This window comes from Podarcis pityusensis, assembly GCF_964106645.2.
Source record: "Podarcis pityusensis genome assembly, chromosome: 3".
Taxonomy (NCBI): Eukaryota; Metazoa; Chordata; class Lepidosauria; order Squamata; family Lacertidae; genus Podarcis; species Podarcis pityusensis.
The window spans coordinates 43,723,924-43,744,018 of NC_138026.1; the positions used below are offsets into that span (position 1 = coordinate 43,723,924).

Consider the following 20,095-nt stretch of genomic DNA (forward strand, 5'->3'; position numbering starts at 1 on the left):
AGGTTCTTCTATTAATTTACAAAATTCACAGATTGTGTCCAGGATACTTCAGGGAGACCTGATCCCTTTTATCTCTGCTTTATGCCTGAGGTCTTTGGGAAGTCACTGTTAGTGGTCCCCTGTGGCTTGGACACAGGGCTTGTATCTGCGAGGAGCTGTGTCTTCGTTACTGTGGCCCCAATTTTGTGGAATTCCTTTCCAGTTGAGGTCAGGTAGCCCCTTCCCTGTTGAGCTTCTGTAGTTAGTAATAAAAAATTCTACTGGGCTTCTTAATTGAACTCTGATTTTATGGTTTTCTGTCTCTTGTGCCCTGCTTAAAGATGGCTGAATAAGCGGTATACAAATAGTTGAAATGGGTAAATGAAAACTAAATGCCCAAGCCCCTTCTTGCGGTCCGCTCTTGGGTAGCATAATGGAAACTGTACTTCTCATTATGTATATTAGCCTTGAATATAGTATAAATTGCATGGGGATATCTGATACCTGTCATGTGTACTCTGTAGGCAACCTGGCTTGAACCAGATCCTTACTGCCACCATTTCCAGGAAGCAGCACAAGTCAGAAGTGTTAGAAATTGTGCTTCTCAGTGCTATTCCAATTCCAGGAGGAAGGGCATGCGGGTACACTAGATGATGCCATTAGAAATGTTACAGAGCCTAGAGGCCTTCACTGTCTCAAAATTAATTTTTAAATGAGATTAATTTTCAGGCACCCAGCAGACATTTTTAAAACATCAATTTAGAATTGGATGCAAGAGGGAGGAGCGGGGAGGGTCTGGTCATTGCCATCTGCTTTTGTATTCGATTTTTTTGTAAAGGGCTTCTAGTTGTGATACCAGTGTAATGGGAGTTATGGTTCATTTGTATGGTTATTGCTGTTATTATTGACATGAAAACGCTATGAAAGTAGTCAGCCCCCTAGTCTGTACCAAAGCAAATATGTATAAACACATGCACATGAACTATTGATTAGCTAATTTAAAATGGTGATAAAATAATGTGACTAGTCTGGTCCCCGATAGCTTTTTACCCTAGATAATAACTCCAGATATTATATGTATTAATGATATCTGCATTAGTGCCAAGTAGAGTTCATTCTGGTTCAAGTTAATAAAACAACCGCTGAAGGAATTAATAAGAGCTTGCTACTTGTTGCAAAACAATTGAAACCCTGGAGGACTTGATATTAGAAAACTCCTGGGTGGTTGCTTCTTGTGAAAACTTTTGAATTAATTGTATTAAATATAAACATTTCTTAACTCCTGCAAGATTTACATTCCATGTCTCTCTTATAAATGCCATTCCTAACTCTTACTGCTCCTTTGGGACTTATTTAATTTAGCAATTGCTCTAGAAAGCACTTCATAAAAAACAATTATTGAATTAATTGTGATATTTCTAGCATAGCATTCATTTATGACATCCTCACCACCTGTAATCCCTTTCCACAATTCCCTTATAGAAGCAAAATTGAGTAATTTTCAGTTCCTATTATACTCTATATTTATGATTATAGTGGAAATCTTGGCATGCTTTATGTTTAGGTCTTACTGTGCAATCTCACCCAGGGAATATGCCAGTTGGAGCTCTTTTCTAGGGTCCTATACATGTTTATCCACAAATATGCCCTACTGAGTTCAATGTGTCTTGCTACCATTTAAGCATGTTACATAATTGCAGTCTATAGATGTTTACACGCACGGTCTTAAAGTGCATTCACTGCCTCTTGCAGATGCTTGGGCGGGGGGCAGAGATATCTGAAATCTTGTGAAGTCATCAGTCAATTATGAAGGCCATCAATCTTTGGACCCTTTCAGACAAGCAATTTACACTGGGCCTATTGTGCAAGGTAACAGCACTGCAGTAACTCATAACCATCTATTCATACAATGAGATCTACACCTGAGGCTCTTCTTCAGGCACTTCCAGCAGCAAAAGGTGGGAAGAGACCAGGAAGAGGGTCCTTTCAGTGGTGGCATCTTGCCAGTGGAAGGCCTTCCTCAGGAACGGTCACTGGTGCTCACATTGCTATCATTTTTGTGCAATACGAAGACCTTTCTATATTCGCAGGTTTTTAAACATTGCTGCTAATACCAGCTTTTGCTAACTGTGGCTATGCTCTTATTAATCTTCCTTAGTCTAAACTGATGACCAAGATCTAGCAAGCTCAGTGTGAATCGCACAGCCCTGAAAACGGAAACCTCTGTGTTCTTACTTTAGGCACTGCCACCATTTCTAGCTTAGAATTACAGTAAATCAGCCAAACTGGATTCTTTCCCCTAGAAGCAGCTTTAAATAACACAGGACTAATTCTCACTGTAGATGCCATGTTGTAATTACCTTGGTTCAGAATAGGCATTGGTTTGACTCACAATGCTTCCGTGTATTATGAGTTGAACATCATTTCTCCAGAAGCTCTTTGCCATCTCGGAATATTTCACGAGGTTCTTCACATGCGCAGGCTGCATTCAGATGGACCAGCCTCCTTTGTAGATAAAACCAGAAAGTTATGTACTGTTAGGTCCTTCCCTCTCAATGAAACTTCTGTTTATTACTGCAAAATTACATAACCAGACCACCCAACAAAGCAGCCTTTTGTTTTATGAGTGTTCCTTCTATTTGGCTCTGGTGTCTCAACTGCTCCTTGCAAATGTTTTATGTGGTTGCTGCCCCCCATCCAGACCTAAAATCCTCTCCTGCTTGGGGTGGCGATGGGGACAGGTTGAATTTCAGAGTGGCTCTTAGCCATGGCTAATACTAGCAGTAACAGTTCCCAGGGGCACTGTTGTGTGTGTACAGCCTCACCAGAGCTCTTAAAAACAGATGAGCTTTTTTTCTTTTTTCTTTTTTTTTTTGGCTAAACACTCACAAAATAGTCATAAATTCCAAGCTGGTTCCAATAGAAATGGATTGGTTTTTCACACAAACAGCAGCTGAGGCAATAAAAGTGCTCCTGGATAGCTCACTACTTCAGACTGCATGTGGGGGGTTATATAAAAAAGGAAGCATTCCCTGCAAAAGAATAACTAGTATATAAAAGAGTTATGCTTAAACTCTTTCCCCTGCTATCTAAGGTCACATTCATATCAAGCATTTAAAGCACTATGATACCACTTTAACAGCCATTGCTTCCTCTCAAAGAATCCTGCGACCTGCAGCTTGGGATCCTGGGAACTGTAGCTTGTTAACTGTAGGTGTTGAGAATTGTTTGGAGACCCCTATTCCCTCCTAGAGTAGTTTAACAGTCAATTCCTCTTCTCAGGGAACTCTGGGAAATATATGTGAAGGTAAGAGGGGTCTCCTAACAACTCTCAGCACCTACAGTTAACAAGCTACAGTTCCCAGGATTATTTTAGGATTCTATATGCATGCAGTTTTGTTTTCACGAAGAAGCATTATACCATACAATGCCCCACCCCATCTGAGGGGGTACAGTCCAGGAACAGTTTTTAGCACCACACCTGATGGATGTGTGTCAACTATCCAAGACATCTCAAATAGGAAACTGCCTTATAATGAGCCAGACCCTTGTTTCATCTAGCTCAGCATTGACTCCATGGACTGGAACTGGGTCTCCAAGATTTCAGACCCCACATTCCCAGCCCCACTAGGAGATGCCAGGGATTAAACCTGGGAGCTTCTGCATGCCACGGTCCTTCTCAATGAAACACTACAGCTGCTATGGCCACCTTCTTTATAGCCTAGGGGGAACTTCATTAACCATATAGTCCTCCAAGGCACAGAACTACACATAGAATGGCCTCTTCATGGTTGAACTTCTGTAGCTCTTTAATAAAATTTGCTCCATCTCAGTAAGCATTTCACAGTGTGGAGCTAAGAAACCTATTAAAGTTTTTGTGTGTGCTCAGCTCAGAGTCTATCAAAGAAGAAGAAGGAGAGTTTGGATTTGATATCCCGCTTTATCACTACCCGAAGGAGTCTCAAAGCGGCTAACATTCTCCTTTCCCTTCCTCCCCCACAACAAACACTGTGTGAGGTGAGTGGGGCTGAGAGACTTCAAAGACGTGTGACTGGCCCAAGGTCACCCAGCAGCTGCATGTGGAGGAGCGGGGACGCGAACCCGGTTCCCCAGATTACGAGTCTATCGCTCTTAACCACTACACCACACTGGCTCTATCGAAAGGTAGTGTGCATTGGCATTCTCTTCTCTTCCAACACAAACATTTTCCCCTCCTGTGCACATGGCTAGATCCTGTTTTGTTTTATGGCATACTGATTAAAATCTGGGAGGATCAACAGGGACCAGTAGGAATTTCTATGTTTCCTTCTTACCACTTCAGGCAAACACCCCAATATTAAAATCAAGCCACTGGGTGATTTGAAGAATAAACAAACAAGCAAGCAAGCAAACAAACCAATCAGATGTATGTATAAATTATGTTTGTTGGATTTTGAGTGCTAATTTCACCAGATGACTTCTAGGTACGTTAATTGACAAATGTCCTTATTCCCGCCCCTCCTTTGTTGGAACCTTATAGTTCAATCCCATGCATCTTTACTCAGATGAGAGTCCCATTGTGTTCAGTAGGACTTATTGATAGGATTGCAGCCTAAGATGAGTTTATGTGATTCAATCATCCTTCTAATTAACCATTCTGTTCTTAAATTAAAAACCCCTCATTTCTTAGCCTAATAAATCTTAGGGTCACTTTTCACTATAATATTTCCTATGGAATTTTTTGTCCAAAGCACTTGTGTACTGTATTACCTATGAAAGGTTTATGCACATTTGAAATAGGCTTCCACCCCTGCTACAATATGCTGAAGCATTAAAAGAAAAGGGAAAGGACTACATATTTCTTTCCATACGTTTCAAAAGGGAAAGTCTATGCTTGCAACACTGATGTGCCTTTCATGGCTGATGAAGAGCAGTTATGTTCTGTAAGTATTCATACCAAAGTATTATGTAACTTGTGAGAAGCAGGTACAGTGGTACCTCAGGTTACATACGCTTCAGGTTACATACGCTTCAGGTTACAGACTCCGCTAACCCCGAAATAGTGCTTCAGGTTAAGAACTTTGCTTCAGGATGAGAACAGAAATTGTGCTCTGGCTGTGCGGCGGAGGCCCCATTAGCTAAAGTGGTGCTTCAGGTTAAGAACAGTTTCAGGTTAAGAACGGACCTCCAGAACGAATTAAGTACTTAACCCAAGGTACCACTGTATTATAATGCCAGGCGTTTCATACTGCTAATTGTTGTTATTACTCTTCCCTGTGACCCACCCTGGACACACTTCTGTTATATCTTTTCTGAAACAGGATTACCATAATGCTGTTTCCAAGGTGTAGATGAACTACTGCTTTAAATAGCACAGTACCATAATTTTATTTTCTCTACTCTCCCCTTCCTGTTTCTACTAATCCATGGATCATGCAGAACCTTCATTTAGACTGTCTACCTCACTAATTTCAATCAAGAAAGTCAGTGCTTGCCCATATTCCTTTGCTGATGTGGATCAGCTCCCCCAGAGATCTATATGAATATCTGATTGCAAGCAGATCTCTAGAGTGAGCCAATAATCTTCAGATGAGCCATTTTCTGTCATGTGTATCATATGAATTACAACTTTAAAATAAAAACCTGACATAGCCTTCTCATAAATATCAGGTATGTTCTTTGCATTAAAAAAACCAACAACCAGGTTCAGAATATTTGGCAAACGGTTGTTAAAGTGGGACATTAAAAATAACTCACATTCTAGAAATCAACAGAATTAGCACTAGAACACTCATCTTCCTCATAATTCAGGCGGTGGAGAAGAAGAGTAAATGTATTCAAATGAGAGTCATTCCCTCCTCCTTTCCGAAACACATTCTAAAGGGATGGAACACATTGTGAACTATTAGCACATTGAAAATGGCAGTTGATTATAGAGCATGGGTGCCATTATTGGAAGAGTTTAGTCTGTCATCAAATGCCAGTCAGAGCACAGTGTTCGAGGAGCAGGAACATCAGATGTAGAGAAAGTGAATAGCCATTAGGCAGAGGTTGAGGAAGAAGAGTGGGAAAGGAACTGAAGCAGAAAATTAAATGGCCTGATACTGACGTTAAATAATAGCCGTGGGTCACCCTGAATCTTACTGGCCTGATAGGGAGCACACATTAACATTCCTTAGTTGTGATCAATTTTTGATGTGGCAGGTACTTTTCACTGTGCTCTTAGATGAACCGGGTGGCTTCTGCTGTTTAAAGGCTCTTTGATTATCTAATTTTGCTTCATACCCTTTGTGAAATTTTGGATACTCCACCCTCCTTTCATTAACTCTTCTTTTTAAAAAAATTGGCCCTCCTCTGGGCTCCTCTCTCATCAGTCTCTAATTATTATTGCCATCCATTCTGGTTTGGCTGCTGAGGCCTAGCGATCTGAGGTGGCCACATGGGAAATCAGTGCTGCTGAGATATGTGTTAGAGCTGCCAGATTCATGTCTAGCGGGAGGTTCTTTTTTTTCTGGCTTTCATTAGCTCTTTTGCTTTTTTTGTTTGTTTGTTTGCTTCCCTGAAAGCAAAAGGTGGAAAAAAGATTACAGTGAAATCTAGAAGGGCTTGAATGGAACGCTCAATGGTTTCAGGACCAGGGATTCTGGCAGTTTTGCTCCCTGGTCTTCTCTGTTCTAATTCAGAGGATCTCAAGTAACGAAGAGGCACATTTAGTATTCTCTCTCTCTCTCTCTCTCTCTCTCTCTCTCTCTCTGTGTGTGTGTGTGTTTGTGTGTAAGAGAGAGCTTTGCTGGCTTTCTCCATGAAGGGCTAGACTAGAGTAAGGAGGAGTGGTCTGTTCATCCCTCGCCCCACTGACATCCGTGAGAGGGGAAATACCTGCAAAAGCTTGAGGCTGGAGTAGGTAGGAGCCCCAGTCATTGGTGCACTTGGGTACTACAGCACCCTGCGTTTGTCCCTATGCCCTTGCACTGCCTTCCCAAAGGCAGGTAAGGAGGTGCCCGGCTTTGGAAGGGAAGCGTGAATGCTCTGGCCAGGTCCTGGAACCCTCCTACCACCTTCCCAAACCTGGTGAAGTTCTAACTAGGCTTTGAGAAGAAGGTGGGTGGACTCTAGAACCCTGTCCGAGCCTCGTGCCCCCTTCCCAAAGCTCAGCGCCTCACTTACCAGGCTTTCAGGTGGTGCCATCTCAGCTCAGTGCCTAGTGCATGTGCCTCCCCCTCCCACGGCCCTAAATCTACCCCTGACCCCATTCCATGGGCATGTTAGAGGAATAAGGGAGCTTTGGATGTGGTGGATTCAGGCTGCTGCTTTGGTTTCTACCACTGACAGGGAGATTTCTGGATGCAGAAGGGAAAGGGTGTATCTGCTTTGCATGCAGAAGGTCCTGGGTTCAATTGCTGCCATCTCCAGGGCTGGAAATGCCCTCTTTCTGAAAACCATGGAGAACCACTGCTAGCCAGAACAGATAATCCTGTGCCAGAAGTACCATTAATCTGACTCAGTATAAGGCCACACCTTCTGATTTATGTCCATGGAGCACACAGAGGGACTCTGGGGGTGGATGTGCTACCCCACCAGTGGAGCTGCTTTGACCCTGCCTCAGCCAGCCTTTGCCAGAGGTTAAAACTACTGTGCTAGTCCCTGTTCGATAAGTATTTTGCTCCTCTTGAAATCTTATTGGTCCACCTTCTCCTCATACGAAACTCACACTCATAATGAAACTTATTAGCTGAACTGTTCTGAGTCATTTTCATTCTGAAGGGCTCTCACATTTATCTGAGTGATTTTTAAAGTCTCTCTAAAGGGTTTTATTGTGTTTTTTTTAAAAAAGTGGGAAGTTTCCAGAAATACTTTTCTTAATTCCCCCCCCCCCCCAAAATCACCTCTAAACTCAGATTTCTTACTTATCAGCATGCCCTCTGTACCATAGAGTATTGCCTTGCAGAACTGCTGACCAGCTGCAGTTTTGGGTGCTTTCATGTTCTCCTCAGAACTTCTGCCTTTTTAATTTTATTTCCCCTCCGTCCCAATGAGAGAGGCACGGCAGCAGCAGAATGCAAATGGGAACTGCCAAGAGAGGAATACACAGTTTGTCATTTGTCACTGCCAAGACTCATCAGTAATACAGTATCATGAGAGAAGAAGAGGGAGGGGAAGAGGTGATTTTACTTCAACATTTAAGCATGATATTGAAGTGAGATTTGGATAAATTCCCCCAAAGAAAACTAATGCTTACTTTGATAGTTGCTGTGAAGCAAAGACATGTAGACAGGGAGGCATCATTCATTTTCTTACTCCAGAGACTTCTTTCAGTAGCTTGTTTGATGTTTTTAAAATTCCGCCTCACTTTGCATACCTGCTCCATACCTGTTGAAGACAGCAGATGTGGCATAATTGACCGGGAAGTTCTCCTGCACATGGGGATGCTCTTGCACAGCTTCCGCTCCTTTCGAGGGGGTTGTGTGTGGAAGAAGTTCCTGTTAAATGGTGCCCAAAGTCAGTAGGAACTCCCAATAAACTATCTGCCTCATTTGTAAAAAAGTTAGATAATCTCATTTCACCTTTAATGTTAATGGGGGTGAACCTAAATCCATTCAGCAAGACTATATTCTAAGAAAGGCAAATAAGAACAAATTGGGTGAAAAAGTAATAAAATAGGCAGAGATTTAATAGATTTGTGGATTATGAAGCTAAGTGCTGACATGCTGCTTCATATACTAGTACCGATTATTAATACTGAGTGTTGCTTTTGGCAACATGACCACAATTTTGTAGCAGGAAGTTAAGAATTGTTTCAAAATGTCTTTTGAGTGATGGCATTCTGTCTGGCTATTTGGTGCCGTGCTTGTTATTTTATAAACATTGTATATTTTATTAAATTTTAATACCCATTTATATGTGGGTCTTTATTATATTCCACTCCTGCAGTGCCCAAAGCATTTTTGAATATTATGTTATGGTTATGTTTATGATCAGCATGTTGCTTAATACAATCTGGATATGGGATCCAATTTTTCTTTGGTTTCTCTTCCTGATTTTCTTCTCTTAGCTTTGAAGCATTAGTAGCTGAGGAAAAGAAGCACACTTTCATGTAGATAAAACAGGTCCTAAAGCAGTTCTACATAACACTATTTTAGACAGGTTTACGATGTGTATGGAGGTACTAATGTAGCAAATTGGCAATCTTGTGGCATATGTTTGAGATTCTGGAGGGTAGGAAAAACCACTCGCATTCAACTGACAGCCAACCTGCCAGTTGTTGATTGCAGCATCTATACATGACAAGAAAATACAATGAATATTTTATATCAGGCCACTGTTGTTTGGAGGACTTCTTTGGAGACTTCTGCTTTTACATGACTTCAGTGCTGTCCACAATTGCTTGAGAGGTCTTTATGCAGCAACCAAGCACCACTGGGTTCAGCATCATGAAGAAACATACCTTTAAGAGATATGTATGGTCTAATGTAGAAACGTTCCTAGTGGTAATCAGCATTCATGTCCCAAAACTCCTACACTGTTGGATATTCTCACCAAAAGTGGTAGCATGAGCCAAATGTGGAAGTATGCATATCTTTGGAGATATTTATTGCCAGGTCTATGTCCAATGACTGTACAGGCAGCAGATGCCTGGAACACATGGGGGTAGGAACAGACAGGCAGCAGGAAAGGGTAATCAAATGGCTCCCTCAGCATTGAATTGCCAATGTAAAATGGGTTAGGTACCAGATGGTATTTTGCTCCAGATCTCATCAGCCGGCATACCCAATGATCAGGGGTGATGGGGATTGTAGTTGATCAAAGTAGTTAGGCACAGGTTCCCTATCAAGTTACACAAACAGAGAGACTGTGGCATCTTGGAGTTACAAAGCAGACAATCAAATGGGATTTTCTCTTCCGATAAGCTGATTGCCAGGGCCAGCAGGGCTTGCATTTCCAATGTGAACATCCTAGATTTAACTACCAGCAGTTCTCTCAGGTGGGTGGTTCAAACTAACTATGGCTTTGATTTTCATGACGTGAATATAATACATTCCCTGCAAAGCTCATATACCCAGTCCACTTGGTTTCAATGGGGTTTGAATGCAAGTAATGGAATGCAAGCTTGGATATCTAATTCCCCATGCCCTTTTCAAGATCCCATCTTAAATTTAATGGCATTGACAATTGTGGAAAGGCAAATTGGGACTGAAATCTTTAGTGTTGGCCAATAACATCATAATGAAATATTGGTCCTATTATTTACACTTTTGCTGCAGGCTTTAGCCAAGACATAACCCTGCATCTAGACCATTGCTGCAGCAGTTGCCAGGTACTAGCAGCCATCATTTCTGTTTTCCTGCACATTTGACCAGAATAGATTCACAGTAGGAATTCACATAGCACAGATTTACATAGCATAGATTCACAGTAGGTTAGTTGACAAACATTCATAGTCCACTAATGTCTGAATATAATCTGATTTTTTAAATAAGCCTTCTGGATTCTGTACCCTCACCCCAAACATTTACAGCTAGATGAACAAAGTTCTGCCTTAGGTGTTCATTTGGTTTCTGTACTGTTCTAAATCTGTCTTTAGCTGGTAAATGGCCTTGAAACACCTGCAAAAGGTGCTGGGGTAGTGATAATGACAACCTTTAACCCACCAAGCAGGTGCTAGTAAAGCCAGGTGGGGTTTGGGGATGGGAGGGTGCCTGGTTTTCTAAGAGTGTGACCATATAGCTGTCTGACCATAGACACGAGCAGAAAAAGGTCTCCAGTAATGGTGTTGCCATTTTTCTAGTGCTGCTCAATGATTTCATTTGGTTCACATTTTTAAGTGAATTGACATGTGTCATACTTCCAGACAAATTCATGGATCAGAATGCAATTATCACCTCCCTCTCACACTTTCACACTTCTCTGAATCTTGCCCTACAATTCTTGGTTAAAACAGTGAATCAAAATGTGTATAAAAATGCCCATTTAAGGTTAATATGTGTGCAAAAAACCCACATTCTAACGAATGTGAATTTTCATGTAGTTTTTTTCTTTTTAATTACAGTTTTATGCAGAAATAGGCTAGAACAAATTATGAATGAATACACACAGTACTGACACAGATGAGAAATAAGACTGATCTGGCCATCTCTAAGCTTCCTCCAAATAGCTCACCCTTGGCAGTATCTGTATGGATAACACCATAATAAGACTCCCAGGGCTGCAAATTGTATCCTTTTCGGAGTGTCCTAGGATTTGAAAAATATTTAAGTAATCACAGTTTCTGACTTATCATCTGATAATGCCTGGGAATTGGTGACCCAAGGGACTAATTCCAAACATTACCAGAAAATGACACTGCTCGTGTCAGTGGAAGTGTATTGGCAAATGTAAACTGTAATACAAGAGCATTTGCTAGCAATCTGGACATCTGCTGCTTTCCACCATTATTATTTAAGGTGCGGAAGGGTGGACAGCTGCTTTCAAAAGACTTCCATACTTCCACTTGTCCCATGTCTAGAAAGTACGGCTCCAAGAGGATTTTGTTACTGATAGGTTCTTAGGCTTCTGGGCATGTAAATTGAAGGCTGTTGAGGCTAGGATTGTGCAAAGATGGTATTGCTGGACTATGCCTAGAAGTTAATGGAATATGTCAGGTTCCATTTCTCATCAGGAAATTGTTTACCTTAGCTAAATCCTGGATTCTAGTTGTGGTGGATTTGGGTGCCATCTGTACAGAAATTTTGTATAAAGATGAACAAAATCAACTACGAATGTCACTGAGTGTTCCATATATTTTAATGCATACTTGTTTACATTTTTATGATGCACAGAGTAGGAAGTAGCAGGGGGATTTGTTACTCATTAAAAACAAGCTTACACCCTGTGCCTAATGAGCCATCGATGTGTAATCTATTCACAGACAATTTAGAAGAGAAAGGACAGCTGTACTAATATTCCCAATCTTAACTTTTCATCAAATTCTGCATAGCTTATAGATCCTTTCAACACACACACACAGAGGGAGAGAGAGAGAGAGGGAGAGAGAGAGAGAGAGAGAGAGAGAGAGAGTGTCTCACTGCAATGACTACCAGTCTTACAATTTAGGTGCTGAAGGGTGCAGGCTACCATGCTTCCCAACTGAACCTATTTAAGATGCAATACCTGTTTTCTCCGTTTGTATACAACGGAGATAACCCATGCGAATTGACTTTTAATTTAATAGCAGGTAAGTACCTGCCAAGTAAACCTATTTTGCAGTCACAACTTTTGTTCTATTTTCTGGGAAATTTTCTGGGAAATAATTAAATATGTCAGGTCTACGGCTGGCATCGCTTTGGGGTCTTTTTATGCTGGGGGAATGAGATCCTTGGAATCCTGTGAATTCCTGGTCACTTTGACGTGCCCTAACACTTTGATTTGTCCCTCTACAGCAACAGAGCTTTCTGAGAGCATACTGGTGCTCCTCTGTTGGTTGGTGGAACAGTAATTATGGCACATGCAGCAGTCCCTCTTCAGGCTTTGGGCTGGTTTAGAGATTACAGCCTGATGACCTGATGGTGATGAACAGAAACAACATAAAATCTGCAGAGTAACAAACTTAAAGTATTCAACCAGCTAAAACAATACAGTAATTTTTAAAAATATAAACCTGGATAAATAAAATAAATCTTAAGCTGGCACCCAAAAGAGCACAATGTCACCCTGGAAGAGTATTCTAAAGTCAAGGCATCAAGACTTAAAAGGCTCTCTCCTTTATAGATGCATAATGCACCTCTTCTGCAGATGAAGAAGGGCCTTATCTGAGTATCTTAAAGGATAAGTTAGTTTTGTGATGTTATGAATCTGGACAGGGTTTTATTTATGCATTTATTTATATATTTAATAAAATATCTGGATGGTGTATAGCAAATGTAAAAATATATTTTTAAAAACACACTAAAAGCATCACAGGACAATCGTTAAAATGGCTGGCTACTCACGAAAAACAAACTTCACAGGCCTGTCATTTTTGCCTGTAATGTAGTCGTTTGTTGATGTCAAGGAGCAGAAGTGTAATTCCAAATATTCTGTAGCAAGATACAGAGTTCACGCTGAACCAGCTCTGGCTTGATTCCCAGGATTTCTCTTTCTCAATCCTTTGCAGCAAGACGTTTTAGTGGCATATGGTATACCATAAACATTGGTGTTCAGCTGGTCCAAAGGTGAGGCATTTACAAAATGTACACAAGATATATACCTTAAGGGTGAATGTTTGGTTTGGTTTTAGTTTACCTGAGGGAAGCATTATGCCTATATAATAAAAAGTAGACATGTAATGTCAGCTCTGTATCCTGAGACGATAAAAAGGGCCAGCTCAATGGGAAGAATTATTAGGAAAGGCATTGAAAATAAAAGTCTGTCACACAGCTGATTATATACAATCACATCTTCTTGTACTGCAAATCTGAATAATTGTTCTGCATCAAACACATATTATTATCTTCGACTGGTTCAGCTGAGCTTCCAGCCACTGCTTGTGTTGCAGGCTTGAAAGTAATATTCTCAGGCCTGTTCAGGATGCTTATGCAACTCAGACCAAATGTGGTTTTCAAACTGGAAGCTCAAAAACATACCTATCAACAACATTCCTAATGGCCCTAAGAAGAGAAGATGCAGTTGTGATTCAAGGACCTGCCACCCTCTTCTTGAGGATAAGAAAGACACATGGACACAGTATAATAGGTTAATGGGATAAAAAAGCCCACAACTTTATTGATTACAGCATGGGAGAGGTATTGGCTTAGGCATTGGATAAAACAACAGAGCGTGACTCCACCCCCTCAGGGAGGGGTGAATCTACCAAGGGTTAACCACCAGTGGGAGGAGCCTGTTGATGCAAATACAACCGAAAGCTTCCCCTGATGTCACTGGGGGTTGTGCCATGGCCCTAGCCACCAGCAAGGGCGTCGGACAGGATCCACGATGGCTGGATTCCTTTACAGGAATACCCATAAAGTGGAGGGGTAGGCGATGGCCACAACCTGCCCTCCAATACACAAACATATTCCAATGCCTAACTGCCAATACCTAAAAAAGTTGTGAAGATTTGCTACGAGGTAGGCGAAAAACCAAGTGGCCAGTGCCAATTTGCCAGTTGGATAAAAATTCCTACCAGGCCCCCTAGACAACCAAGGTGACCAACCACAGGTCCATAGCAATGTCAAGAACCAAGCAATGAACTAAAGGGAGGGTGGGTGGGTGATCCGACGAAAACCAGCAGCGCAATGAAAGGGAAGCGCTGCCACGGCCGTGTTTGAGCGGCTAAACAATTAGTCTCCACCTGATTGGTTAGCTACCTGGGGGCACGGCGCGGCAGCCAGGACAGCTGGGCAGGGGCCGGAACACCCCCTGCCAACGCAATAAATGGCTCCCACTCACAACTCCTCCCCTCTGTAAGGAGGAGAGGCTATACAGAAGGAATCTGTAATAATGCAAGAAACAAACCTCAGGTTTGGACTGTGTATTAGGGGTGTGTTTTCACTTTGGTTGAATCCTGAATCCCAAACAGTTGGCACCTGCCTTGTGGAGCACACTGCCCTTTGTAGTTAAATAGTTTGGTGTTTATTTCTATGGAGGTTCCCAGAAGGATGCATTTACTCACAGGCAGTATCAGATTTCTTTTGGGAAACTATTTTTGCCTGTCTTGTTTATTTTTGTATTATTGATGTGCATCACGATGATATTTACCAATGTTTAGCAGCCTATACATTTTCCAAATAAAAATAGAAATCAATAAAACAAGCAACCCACTTCAGAGTCCAAAGCAAACTGAGGTTCTCTTAATGCTTTGGACTTACTTTGGACATTTGGAGAGGCAAACTATTCCTTGAAAGGAAAACGATTGGCAAGAGGGAGGGAAACAGTCACAGTTTTGTGACTGACAGCTGTAGCTTCCAACCAGGAAATGGCTTTACCAGGGCTCTTTTGTATTCAACCTCCTGGTGTGCTTAGATGTCTATTCCAATCCATAGCATGCCTTCCCACTCCTTACACAGCAGCCACTAAACTCTCCACCTCCATCTGTTTCTTTCTCTCAAATGGAAACAAGCTAAGCTGGTAATCAGTGTTTTATCTTGCAATACATAAGTATCATGCCATTCTAAAACATTGTGTTGCAAAGCACACATATAAACAGGGACATGGCCGGGTGTTGTAATGGTAGGGTTTCAAAAAGTGAAAGTCCAGACCCAAAGCTTGTTGAGCTTTTTTGGGGGGGGAAACTACATAATTTTTGGAAAATTATGTTTATTCAGCTGGGGACAGGAGAATAGTGAGGTGTAGGTCTCTGGATTGAGCTCTTCTCAAGAAACCTCAAGGATTTTTGTGCAAATTTAGACTGGGCAGCCTCCCGTCCCCGCAAAAAAACAACAACTGAGCAACATGCCTGCTGAAAAACTGCTTTTAAAAGTTTCCTCAGTTTCAAACCAGTTTGCCATGTGGTTGGGAAGGGGAGGGTGCTATTTTGGAACCTGAAACATTTGAAAGCTCCCTTGCGTACACAGAATTACAACTATGGGTCTTGGCCATCCCATTCTCCTGAGTTACCCTTTCCCATCTTGCATGCCAAAATCCTCTTCCGCATTTCTTAGCATGGCAATTGTAAGCATAATGGACAATAGCAAATAATGGACCTTTGAAGTCATCACGGTGTATTATAACAATGAGACTGCTAAGCAAGCCTACTGCAATATTAAATTTTTGATGAAAATTATTTTTGCACAGCAGGTGCTTTTGTAAATGAAATAACTCAGCTGATTTAATTTTCTCTCCAAACCCCTGAAGGCAGCTGTGCACATTATTGACTAATGACCTGAAACACTTGTTTTTTAAAAGTATTTTTAAGACTGTATTTTAGGTCACATGATTGATAGGAATACCTGAGTTGGTTAGGCTGGGTTTTTTTATAGTTATTTCAGTTGTGTAATTTATAAATCACCAAGATCCTTTTTAAGGCCTCCATGTATAATGGCTTTGGTTTGTTTGCATTTGAAAAAACAAAACAAAAACCTCCTTCAATAATAGTCATGAAATGTTAACAGTATAAGTGGTACCTTTATAATTGCATCAAACTGATCATGCATCTAGACATAATTTTCATTTAACTCTTAGTCTTAAATGAAAATGATGAAAATAACCACAGTCCCTGAACAATTCTGGCTGGCATACAATTTTCACTCCTTGATTTGTACAGGCCAAACTCATTTCTAGAGTGGATTTTTCAAATTAAAATATTTTTCTGTCACTATCTCTATGGTAAGAAGGATTCAAGTACTTTTCCTTACTTTGTTTTGTCTGATAGATTTGTCAGTATAATCAGATTAGTCCCAAAAGATTCATCATACAAGCAGGTGTGTGTGTGTGTGTGTGTGTGTGTGTGTGTGTGTGTGGATCCAAAACTGTAGTGAAAGAATGGAAAGCAATTTCTTGCTATCCATTCTCCATAATGTGTCTTTGTTTCAGGACAAGCAAAAGACTGCTTTTCAACCAATCTCTGCTCCCAACCTCTTATACTGTGGCAGAAGTTGGCTTCTTAAGCCCTATAAGCTAAATGAAGCACCTTTGCATATATGGGAACCTCTGGACATCCAGATGTTGTTGGACTCCAACTCCTGTCAGCCCCAGCCCACATGGCCAATGGTCAGGAATGATGGCAGTTGTATCTAACAGCATCTGAAGGGCTCCTGGGTTCCCACTCCTGTTTTAAAACCTGGTACTCTGTTAAGCAGTATACCCTTTTGGTACAAGCACATGAGATCTAAAGGTAAGCAGTGCTGGGGTCTATATAGTATCTTCTCTTTTCAATATCAGAGGAATCCATGACAAAGACTCGTTGGAAACCATCCTGTTTTCATATATTAATGTGAATTATTCTAGATCTACAGTACTTGAGAAATTATGGCTTATAGTTTCAAACCTAACCTTCCCACCAGAAATTAGAACCTATATCAATTGCATATTCCATTCTCGTGATATACTGTTGTTCTGCACCACCCCCAAATCTCCATAGCAGTGTAAGATTCCAGAAGCTCTTGGCACACTTTATGCTCCGGTATCAGAGTTTCCTTGGGAACATGAGGCACAGCGGAGACTGTGGTGTCTTTATGATATATGGTTTAAGTACACATATATACAACCTGAACCTATGTCAGAGGGGCCAACAACATTCATATCTCAAGAAGTTTTGGCTTCTTCCATAGCCATAGCAGCCTCAGACTTAAGCAGACCTCAACTATCGTTCTCAAACGTTGCTCTTTGCCTCTGTTTCTCAAGTCCACTGCTTCCTACTCCTAACACTCTGCACTAAACATCTGCCCGCATTGCTTCCCCTTCCCTTCTATAAACTCTCGGCTTTTATCTCTGAGTCAAAAGGGGCCCCACCTCTTTGTCTTCTATGGTGAGTTTCTTGATCCCTGTAGTGCTAATGACCCATTATCCCCATTATCCCAGGCTAACACCTCACACAGGAGGTCAGTCCTGACTTAATTAACTCTTTTGGGGGTGCACCTCCAGGGGTGAAGTCAAACTGAAGTGACTTTTCCAGGGCAAAAGCCTGGGCAGTGTGTATGGAGGTCCCTGGCTGCCCAGATGAAAGGACACCCCTGTCAGCCTCGCTGATGTGGTCCACAGGAAAGCAGCGCAATATATTTAGCCCCAGTTTGGCTGCACAAGTTGCTGGAAGGAGGCATACAATATGCCATCCAACCGTCTTAGGGACTCCAGATTTGTGTAGGGTTTACTCCTTAGCCATTTCTTCTCCTGATGGTCTCCTGCAAGGGAGAGGGTATGACTTTTTCCTTAGGGTTTACTCCTGAAGCCTTTTTTCATGAATGAGTATAGCCACAAAGCAGCAAAGACTTGAGATCAGCTTTCCTTCTCCTACATGGTCTACCTTCTCAGGTTGACAAGCCCCATCTGCCTCTAATGCTCAGCTTAATTAAAATGTTAGCAAGGTATAAAAAGGTTCAGATACCTCTTGGGTCTATTCCAGGCACAGGCAAACTCGGCCCTCCAGATATTTTGGTTCTACAATTCCCATCATCCCTGACCACTGGTCCTGTTAGCTAGGGATGATGGGAGTTGTAGTCTCAAAACATCTGGAGGGCCGAGTTTGCCTATGCCTTGTCTCTCCTAAATACGCATGTCTGGCTATTTCCTAGCTTTAATATTATGCAATCCAGAATTTAGGGTGTCTTGCACCCTCAGATTCATAACACTATTATGACTTTCGTTAAGAAAACAAACCTTCTTTCACTCTTTCATTGTCTGACACAGGTGTCCTCTAGCGGGTTACTCCTTGGTTGAAAATGTTGCTACCAGCATTTAAGGTACTTACCAGAAACTGGTAAGTGTATTTAATTTCACATTTGGAAGAAGGGGGTGGCTTGAGTTTTGAGGAATGAATCAGGGAAGGAGCAAGCAGTGAGAAAAACGATGTGTTGCTGGAGGCAGTATTTGCTGTGTGTTTGTGTATACATCTAACTGGGGATCTGATCAAGACAATACTTTGCTGAATCTGAACAAGTTCGGACTTTGTGGCGGAGTGAAGAGGAAATGAGGATTATCACACATAGTGTCTTCCTCTTGCCTTAGGCTGTTTGATTCATGTTTATCAAGGGCAAAGAAGCTAGGAAAAGTGAACAACTGCAGTACCCCTGCCACCACCTAGTTCACAACAGCATATATTCATGTGTTCAGCTTTTTTGCCTTTTATTTGACAAAGAAATCTTAGGCAAGGATTTGTCAGATGTCTATCTTTTAAATAGGTGGCACTCTTACCCTGGGGTGCTTTGTTCGTATTTTTCCTGCATGCCTTCTGGTTTATGACAAATCCGAGTCCTCATAGTTAGGACTGGAGGACAAGTCCATTTTAAATATCCACTTATATCTATTTTTTAACCTAATTAATTAAACACAAATTATACACAAAATTATATGCAGACCTCCTCCTCCTGTATATTGTTTCATTTAACTGAGTCAAGCCCCCTGTGGTATTATATTTCTGCAGCATAATTTTACAAGTTGATTATATACTTATACACTTTGTTGTGTAGGTATCTAGTTACTTTATGAAATCTCTAGTGTATACTATGCATACAATACATATATGTATAACATAAAACATACAATACAGGCAGTTTATGTGTGTTCAATCTGTGTGCGACTGTGTGTATGCGCATCATGCTGAATCCAGAAATGACCCAGAAACACCATAAAGATGTCACTGAAATGTCACTTAAATGGCGGAATTTTAGGGGGCGGGGCGGGGGCAGAATGGGGCGTTTGCAGGCTTTTTCAATGGGTTTCGATGATACGTGATTTCACTGATGTGTGCTGTGTCTTGGAATATAACCCCCATGTAAACAGGGAGCTGCCTGTACACACAGTGGGAGCCTTTGTGGTATGTTCCATACTTGCCAGCACTTCCTGAAGTGGCCATGTGACATTCCAAAAAGCTCTGCCAGACTGGAATCTTGTCAGTAAAGAGCCCCACTGAAAGTGAGCATGGGAACCTTTCTTACTATTTGTGGAGCAAAAAAGAAAAACACGATTCCATCTTCAGAGAAACCCCACGTTAGCTAGTAGTAGAGCACACATTCCATCTTGGCATAGCTTCCTGTAATGGCCATGTGTCCATAAAGTATTGTTTTAAGAGTGAATCAGTATGTCATTGGGTATATTAACAGCATTCAGCATGTTCATACCTTAGGTATTTAACAGAACCTGTGCTTGCTGAGCATGTTATTCACAATGATTTGAAGTACTTGAATTGTCATTAAAAGGTTCCTTAAACTGCAATGCTAAGGTCACCTAAGGACTATCAGTGTTTCATTAAACAATGCTGGGCACGCACCTAGTGAAGAGTTCTTATGTCTCCACTAATAATCTCATACTACTATGGGCATTTAAAGACAGAATCTAGGTCATAGGTGATTTATTTTCTTTTATAATTCAAACAGACCTCTAGGTGTTGCTGTACTTTCAGATTTTTATGTAATAATTTGGGTTCTTATGTCCTAATATGTAGCAATTTAATAGCTGCAGTGATCTGAAGGGTGATGGTGGCTTCACTGAGAATAATGATAAATGTATTGAGGAGCTGATGGATGCACTT

General features: G+C 41.3%; 1 long non-coding RNA gene across 3 annotated transcripts in view; it reads left to right on the forward strand.

The window, feature by feature from the left end:
- Window positions 1-18,325, forward strand: part of LOC308473988 — a 216,658-nt gene extending 198,333 nt beyond the window's left edge. The window contains exons 5-6 of one of the 3 annotated variants that reach the window (XR_013984435.1): window positions 1,732-1,848; window positions 18,256-18,325. This is a non-coding gene — a long non-coding RNA (uncharacterized lncRNA). Of the gene's footprint in view, window positions 1-1,731; window positions 1,849-4,758; window positions 5,408-11,005; window positions 11,073-18,255 lie in introns of those variants that run through there. The other 2 variants (XR_013984436.1, XR_013984437.1) reach the window with 2 other exon arrangements.
- Window positions 18,326-20,095: the final 1,770 nt, after the last annotated feature.